This window comes from Setaria viridis, chromosome 6 (genome assembly GCF_005286985.2).
Source record: "Setaria viridis chromosome 6, Setaria_viridis_v4.0, whole genome shotgun sequence".
Classification (NCBI taxonomy): domain Eukaryota; kingdom Viridiplantae; phylum Streptophyta; class Magnoliopsida; order Poales; family Poaceae; genus Setaria; species Setaria viridis.
Window position 1 is genome coordinate 27,963,981 of NC_048268.2, and position 9,459 is coordinate 27,973,439.

At 36.2% G+C, this 9,459-nt stretch overlaps 1 non-coding gene across 1 annotated transcript; it reads right to left on the reverse strand.

The window, feature by feature from the left end:
* Positions 1-5,663: 5,663 nt before the first annotated feature.
* LOC117861875 (uncharacterized) lies at positions 5,664-6,753 on the reverse strand. Its single transcript, XR_011898583.1, has 2 exons — positions 6,399-6,753; positions 5,664-6,335 (listed from the first exon to the last, which is right to left on the reverse strand). It is a non-coding gene; the product is annotated as an uncharacterized protein (transcript).
* Positions 6,754-9,459: the final 2,706 nt, after the last annotated feature.

Here is a 9,459-nt window from a genome sequence, read left to right on the forward strand (position 1 = left end):
CTTAGTACTTACAGCCGAGGTGGTGTCCTCTAGGCTTAACACATACTCAAAAGAGGAAGTTGCAGCGACTTTGATTTTAGGAGTGAAAGAAGAAAGAGGCTGAAATACAGAGGGGTGAGCACTTCAATAGAACCAAACCCATGTTTTTTCAGAAGGAGGAGTGATTGCTCAGCTAGCAACAAAATCGGCCAAGCCGGTTTCAGAATCGGCTAAATCGGTTTTGATAGAAGTGGTGCCGAATCTTATGGCTTTTGATCATATTATGTGCGATGTTAAACTCCCATCAGTCCATCAAGATAAGGATGATGAGGAGTTAGTCGATTATGGTTCTTCACCAGGACGAAGCATGGAAGTCAATATGGTGCATTTGTTTGTGGACTCAAATAAGCTTGACATTGAAATGTCCGATATGCATGAGTATCGCCCTTAGAATAAAAAAAATGCCGATGGATTGTCAGAACACCGTCCTTACATAGGTTTTGGTCTTGAATGTTTTTTGGTACGCAAGCTTCACCATAAAATAGGGGGCATATGTTGATGACCAAAATTGGCACGGAGCCGAGTTTCTGGGCAAAACCGGCTATTTTGAATCATAAACTTTCGATCATGTACACTGTTAACAGTTTCATATTTTGGCAATTTTCCTACGTGTACATGCTCTGTTGGCAATTATTTATTTATACTTGAGAAAAAAGGTAGTAAAATTGCCCATTTGGATTATAGTCAAAATCTTAGAGAATTACTTAAAACTGGTTATGTGGTGGTTGGGAGACTGAACAACAATAATTGGGTTGTGACCGAGAATAGATATATGACTGCTAATCTCTTACCTGCCCTTTTTTAGAATGCACAGACTATCCCTGAAAGCAATAATATAACAAAAGATGAAGCTAAGAGCATTGAGGATATCAATGATGCTAGCACTGAGGATAACAATGATGCAACACCAGTGCAAAGTCAAGAAATACTAAGCTAGGTAATGAAATTGAACAAGCATTACAATCATGATGGTTTTGAGCATTGAATTACAGCTGATATTGTTTTTTCAAGACAAATTATATATTCAAGATTGCAAACCAATCATTTCAAAAAAAAAAGCTTCACAAACCTGTACAAGCTGTAATTCTCTCGTTTCACCTCAAACCATGTTTTTCTTCCACAACTTATTCAAGCTCCGATGGGGAAATAAGACTCAAGATTGCCCACTCCCTACAGGTTATGATGTAAATGTCATGATTGTTTATTTTGTGCGTACCAACAACATCGCACTTGTCTTGACCTTTTCAATCATTTTTTTTATGCGCAGAAACTATAAGAAGGTTTTGGGGATACAAGAGGTCTTCAACCTCTGGTGAAGCAACATTAAAAATCATGACTAGTGGGAGTAATCCAGATTATACAGTTGTACGAATAATAGAGGTAATCTAGAAAGTTTTATTATTGGGAGTGATGGATGAATGGACAAGAGTCTTATTTGTGGTGAAGATTTCTTTTATTTTAGGATGGAAGGTGTTGTCGTCTTAGGATTTAGACACGAGTGCTGTTATTTGTGGACGAGTTTTGCACTGTTGGAAGTATTAGAAATATTACTTTGTAATTTTGATTATTAATGTTTAACAATTATAGTAGCTCTCTGGCAATATTTTCAATTGTTTGGCAGGAAACATTCAAGACTACAAATTTGGTACTCCTTCATGGGCAACTACTGGACAAGTGTTTAGTTGCAAGCATTTTGGTCGCTCAATTTGAAATGTGTTGAAGTTTGGAAAGTATCTCCAAGAGAATGTTAGAAGAGATAATTATTACTTGACTTGTCACTAGTAATACTTAGCCTTTGAACTTCACTTTCGGTATTACCGACACAGATGTGTTTGGAAATTAGGGTGCAGTTAGAATTCACTGCATGACCTTTTCTTGTTGTTTTTGAAATTTGGATAGTTGCTCGCTTCTATTGTAGGAAGTCTTATGCTTGTGAAACTGTCATTTCTAGTTTTGACAATAAAGTGGTCTCCTCAGCATGAATGATCTCTTGGGTACTCGATGGCTCTTCTAAGGACTTCTCGTGCAAACCAGAACCATCTCATGACATCTATTTCTCATTTTAATGATAAGTCAGATTTTATTTGCTAGAATGGGTTTTGAAGTGACATCATCATAACTTGCTTGGCACAATTAATGCAGGAATTAGCTAATAAAAACCATAGACTGTTTTGTTATCTAATGTTTTGTTTAGGATCACAAAACATATGTTCGTTTTGTAATATCCAGCATGCTAAAATAGTCAGGTGGTTTTTGCTCGTTTTATGTCTCATGCAGACTTTTCTTTGTTGCAGGCATTTCTGCTCTTCTTCATAGACGTGTTGTTGCCTTCCACTTAGCAAGATGGTTTCCTTTGAGATGAATGATATGAAAAGTACATACACCATTTTTACTGTCATCTGGAAATAATTTTGATCACTTTGTACTCAGTGAAACAACTTTAAAATTGTGTGGGTTCCAGCATTTGTATCATTCATTCGTACCATTTAAGCCTGATCTTTCTTTGTTTCCAAAAATTAAGCACTAATATTAGAAGATCTTAATTTTTGGAAACAAAGAAAGATCAGGCTGACTAGTATTGGTATGTGATTAATTCATCATACATTAGGATTTAATGATTTGTGCTTTTTTGGTGCCTTCTTGTTATCCTTTAATGAATACTGGAACTGGGAGAAGTTCTGGAATAAAATAAAAATAATGATTTCAGTTTAATTGCATGCAAATGTTTTTGACTAGCCACATGGCCACTATATTTCTTTGTTTTGTTCAGATCCTAATTTCCTGAAATTATGTGTGCTGCTATTGCTTCTTTTTTTTGCCTTCCAAGTACCACAACATAGGATTCACGTGAGATTTTACTCAGGCTTTTGACAGCCATAATTTCTCTGTTTAACACAAGATTTTCTCTTACTCTAGAAGGGATTTGTTTTTCCTTTTTTTGTGTCACCCTACTTTTAAATCCCTAGTGCATGATTAGATGGTTTCTTTTAGACAGAAGCATGGGTGAGAATTCTTATATGCTATGTCCCTTCTGTTTATAAGTTGGAATTTAGGTGACTATCCTCATTGAGTCATATTTGGTTCAATAGGCGAAAAATCAACTTGTTGATTGTTGACCTCATTCATTTAATTAATTTATACTTTTGAAATATGCCTGATCATGGTATTTTTGTTGAATAGATGAACCATGGACATGTTCCATAATATACTTTGACCTCCACATGATATAATATACTTTGATGTGCTCTATACATTCATTCATTGTGTTATTGTTGAGAAAGAAGAGAGATCAAGCGAAAATAAATGTAATAGTATAGTTTGACCTCCATATAAATGCAAATAATTGGCCTTGTATCATTGTCTAGATTTCGGATTATTCATGTATGCTTATTCGCTATGCTGCACTTGCATTGTCGTTCTACCCAAAATAACTTCAATCTCATCTTGCAAAGCTTGGGATTGGCCTGACAGGCTTTGGTGTATTCTTCTCATTTCTAGGAATAATTTTCTTCTTTGACAAGGGGTTAATTGCAATGGGCAATGTAAGTAACTTTTTATCTCAAACTTCTTAATTATTGAGGTCCTAAGCAACTGAAGTGTGTATACTTGTGGCACATTTCAGATTCTCTTTCCATCAGGTTTGGGCTTGACTATTGGTCTGAAATCAACCTTGCAATTATTCGTTAAGCCTAAGAACTACAAGGGGTTAATTGCAATGGGCAATGTAAGTAACTTTTTATCTCAAACTTCTTAATTATTGAGGTCCTAAGCAACTAAAGTGTGTATACTTGTGGCACATTTCAGATTCTCTTTCTATCAGGTTTGGGCTTGACTATTGGTCTGAAATCAACCTTGCAATTATTCGCTAAGCCTAAGAACTATAAGCTTTGCAGAATTTCTAATATTTTATCAGAGCTATCGCGCTCATAAAGATTTGGGAGGTGTTTGGTTGGCAAACTGGTAATTGTAATGTAAACGTAAATAGATTGCAGCGATATTAGTTGTGGTATCACCGTTTACAGACTTTGTTTGGTTGCTGAAGGTAACGGTATTAAATAACGTTACAGGTGTTTGGTTTGCATCTCAGGTATCGGATTACAGTCATTATTTTTTAATACAAATGACTAGATCGCCAAAGAAAGCATGCAGTGCCTTTTGTAGATTTGTATAGCCTCATTAAATTACATGTTCAACCAAAAAGAAATCTGTCATACCAAAAAATCTGTTACATAACAAGAACTTTAACCATATCCAAAAAAATGAATTTGAGTCGTACAGTAGATAGGTATATTGTAAACCTCCAGAATAAGTCGAGTATACCTTTGGATTTTCAGCAAACTACACAAACACAAAAAATGGGATACTCCAAACTGAAGACAGCAGCACCCTTTGGATTTTTACCTCCATCTCACACAGGATAGTTTAACCATATGAACTCGAAAAGATGCAAGCTCCCTATCTTGATCCACCTTCTATCCTATTCCTTCTCTCTTCCTCTTCAAAAGAAAAAACAGAACAAGTAATGAGCTGTGAAATTTATTTATAGAAAGAATAATAGGCATAATGATTCAGCAAGCATGTTCAACCAGATGCTACTTCTAATATCAATAATTGACTGGATGTTTTTGCTCAAGATTAGCAGCCTTAAACTACAAGCAATGAGCTATATATAATACAATATGTTACCATGATATGACTGCAAATTTAGCAAACAGAATTGTCCATTTTGTTTTGCAACAGAATATGCAATTAAATAGATATGGAATCCAAAATAAAATTCTCTTTTATGCAGCCACTAGGCATAACAAATTCTAGGAACACACATCTTGTTCTGCTACTACATATCCAATTGAAGAACAGAATTGATTTGCTGCACAAATTCTAGGAAATACTTTAACTAACCATCTATGGTTGGTATGAAACCATCTCTGCAGCACTATGTTAAAAAGTACAGTATTCGAACCTGTTGTGAGCTAAACAGTATAATCTTTAGATCTGTTAATCTTATTAGTCTCCGGTTGTTGTTAACTAGCAAGACCCGACAAGTAAGACTTATGCACAAGCAGTACAGGAAGCTAACTCTTTGGATTAACACATGGACGAGCAACACAGGTGCTCAAAGTAAAACTATCGTGTCTAATATAAATTGAAGAGAATACAAAAATAATAATTTGATCAACTCTAGTGTTATCATCAACTTTTTTCCTTCAGCTCTCAAATTCATAAGAAAATAATAACAGATTTAACATGTCCATTCAGATCAGTTTCATGCTACCCATCCTAATATTTTGATGTGCACCTCTATTTTATTAAACATTAGAACCACTTTCTGAATTCAAGGTCTAGTAGGGAAATCATGCTCAATTAAGTTCAGAAGCTAGATGATATTGTTTGATTAAGGTCTAGTAGAGAAATAGAACTGAGCACATAGCTAAGTGGAATTTTTCCATTTATTTAGCAAAGGAGAAAAGAAAGAGTTAGGAGAACCTTGTATCCATGCCTAAAAAATTTCCTTCTAAATTGGTCAAATTCTTTAAACTTATTTCTATATAAGATCAGCATACTTAAATTGTAAACATACAGCTACATATACTAGAATATGTTGGCAAGATATAATTGTAAACTTGGCTGAATTCTTGTGAAAAAATAAGCATCTGAATTATAGCAGTAAATAAACAGCTGAAACAACATAGCAAAGTATCACATACCACTAAGCATGTTTAGGATAAATTCTCTCCTCAGTGTCTCGTCTAGCTTTAACAACATGCTCATTTGGTCTGGAATTCTCACAAACACACTAGCAACTTTAACTTGTTCGCTCCCTGTGAACCCAAGCTTGCGCAGCTCTGTTGTTGCCTTCTCTCTTAACTTCTGCTGATGATCCTCTTTGGAATTTTTCTATTGAACAGCAACCTCACGTTCCATCACTGCTGCTATTTTTCCTATATTCGTAGCCACACCCTTTAGATCACCTTAGACTTCATGTAACATATCCAAAACAGGGTCACTTGATGTTGCAGATACATGATCCTTTCCCTTCCTGTATGTCTTCCACCTCTTCAAGCTTGATGAAGCTGAGTCATTAGAGCTTCTAGGGGTTTCTCTAGACATCCTATCCTCCTCCTCCTCTTAATGGTTACCACCTTCAACTGCAAGTTCTTTTTCTATGTTTCCAACTGCTTCACTAAGCCCTTCTACGCCTTCACTAGTAGCTATGTCACTCCTATATATGGCAGCCAATGAATCATAATAAGGGAAAGCAACACCATATAGGCCCTTCTCTTCATGATGATACTACAAAGGAATGCACTTTGCATTGCAAGTTGAAATGAAATACCTACACTAAAGTAAAGTTTAGTTGCAATGTGCTTCATACTGTGTTTTTTCACATTGAAGCATCTTTCTATTCTCATCCCAGTTGAAGCCACTTTTGTTAAGCATTACCTCCAGTGCCCTGAACTTTATTTTAAAATGCCTTACTCTTGACTCAATGTGGGGAACAACAGATATTCCACAGTTAGGTAACTTTTCAGCCAGATGAGTCTCAAGCACTGAACAATATCCATTCTTAAAGCCTCCCTCACCCTTCCACCTTGGGTCCAAAGATATCTCATGCAAGGCTTTAATCAATTCATCATCCTCGGCAACAGTCAACTTCCTTTTATTCTTTCCCCTACCACGGATTGTTGTTGATGAGCTCTCAGATAAATCCATAGCTACACAAAATGATAACATGTTAGAAGGGATTGTAAAACAAACTACAAGTACTATACATGGAAACAGAAACTAAAAAGCAAACCTCAATGAGAAACAGAAGCCCTATAATTATTATACAGCCCTTGAGCGAGAACATCTCGAAAACTAGCCCACTCATTAGATGTCGACACACACGTGATAAATTCTAGTTCACTCATTTCCCCCTCTGTAATTTCCCCTGATAATTCCCCTGATGAGTCATCCTCCTCCATTTCTATTGGATCAACAGACATTCTTTGCAAAATTAAATTGTGCAAAAGGGCACGAGCCATTATTATTTGGCATTGAGTTTTTATAGGAAAATATGATGGCGACCTCAAAATTCCCCACCGACCCTTAAGCCTTCCAAAAAACCTCTCAATGATATTTCTTGCTCTAGCATGCCTCATATTAAAATATTCCTTCGCACTGTGTGGTGGATTTTGTGCAGTCCAACCACCCAAGTGATACCTTTGACCTTGGTATGGAGCTAGAAATTCATTTGCATTTGCATAACCAGGATCAACAAGGTAGTAACACCCTTGAAGAACACGCAACCCATTTGGTCTTGAAATAGCATCTCGAAGCACACGCCCATCATGTGCTGAGCCCTCCCATCCAGATAATATATATATGAATTGCATGTCAGGAGCACAAACACCAAGAATATTCATCACAATGTCTCCTTTTCTTGACCTATATCTTCCTTTCAGCCTAGTTGGAACTCTTACCTTTATATGAGTTCCATCTAAAACTCCCAAACAATTCTAGAAACAGAAGACACAACAAATAAAAGAATGTCACAAAACTACTTCTTTAATTAGGATTTTTTTTCTTAAAAAGAAAAACTGTTTGATAAGTTATTTACCTTAAAATATTTTTATTTACCATCCGTGCTATTCTCTAGTATAGGTTCAGGGGCCTTAAGTAGCAAGTGGTGCAACTTTAGAACAGCTACAAGACAGAAGTTGAATTGTCTACTAACTGTCTCACCACTTCGAAAGAAAAATTCTTTTATTGTTGAATTCTTCAAATGATGGGGATAGTGTGTATAGGAATAAAACCACTATCTCCTCTAGAGACATATTCTGTGTTGCTTTCAACCTGCCAACATCACTAAGTATTTCACACAAAGTGTAGAATGTTCTTCTGTCCATCCAAAACTGGCTAATACAAGCAGCATCACTATTGTGAATAAGGTTGCTCAACAGCACATTCCTTTGTTCTATGTTTTTTTTATCATTTGTTCAATTGTTAAACATCTCCTTTTATATGCCATTGCAAGGAGTGATCACATATAGTAGTAAATGACAATGATAGAAGTCATCATATTTCTAAGGGCCATGTTCCTTCTTCGGATTCTTGTGGATAAAGGAAGGCGAACCATATTGCTGTACATGACAGAAAATGCAAGTAAACAAATAGGGCATCCAAAATAAAATTCTCTTTGATTCGTGGCTTTGTTATAAGTACAGATTTAAACCTAATTCTAGAACCTATTGGCACTCCTATGTTTTCTACTTCACGAACATTGTTTTTCTCTAATGTACTTGTTTGAGTTCAGCTGCTACTCTTATAAGTGCAGTGCCCAGATTACTATAGTGGCTGGCAAAACCAACTCAAACAAGAGATGGAAAACTGGTAAAAGGTAATACGTAAGCTGACCATAATAATGACTCAGGAATTAGGATAGTAAAACATAACAGAGTGACTAAATTAATGTAAGTGTTGTAAGCAGTAATTAGAGGCAGTGCAAAATTTAAGTAATCAGAAAGGAATAAAGGAAGCTTCGTTGCAATCATGGACTAAAGAAGCTGTCGCAATCATAGACAAAAGGGATAGGCGCACAGAAACAAATAAGGACCATCGTAATTTTAGAATATTCAGAACCATAAAGAGATGGCAATATGGCATGGAGACCAAAAAAGGAAGGCAACGATACTAGCAATTAGGTAAAATTGTAAAGGATCGATTTGCACTAATCTTGTGAGGTTGTGATGATCAAACTATTTTGAGATGAACATAAACTAGGAGTTAAAATTCTTGTAGTGCAAACCCGTGCTTCATAATTCCTAGCTAAAAAACACAGGATGCTAAATTAAGTTAGCACTAGCTAAAAAACCAGTGCTTCATAAGTTGGCAGCAAATCAAAAAAGAATACTGGACTACAAAAAGAGATTGCACTATGCTTACTACTCTAGAATAAGATTATCAATTGACAGAAAATACAATACAAGATGGCACTCGATGCCTGCTCCTCTCAATCTATTTTACCCACTGGTAGACGTTACAAATTTGAGTGGCATCAGATGCTAACAAAAAAATAACGAGGTGGAGATAAACATGCATGATATGAACCCAAAATTCAACATGCTTACCGTACAATACACAAATCCATCTCAATCACTTCACCCAAATCTCATATCAAGCAAGCTAATGGTGCAATTGGCAAAAAGAATTTGACCAAACAATAAGTAGAGCATAGATCAAGGAGGCCACGACCAACCTGTGTCAAGAAAGGTGTGCGAGTATCTTCGGCCTCCTGGTTGTTTTGCCGCCCTTCTCTTCCTCTCCCCCTTAGATCCTTCTCTTCCCCTTGCAGATCCCCTCAGGAAATCCTTAAGTTTTCCTTGTTCTCCTCCATTGCCTTGCAAAAGAACTAATCTAGGGTTAGAAGAGAAGAGG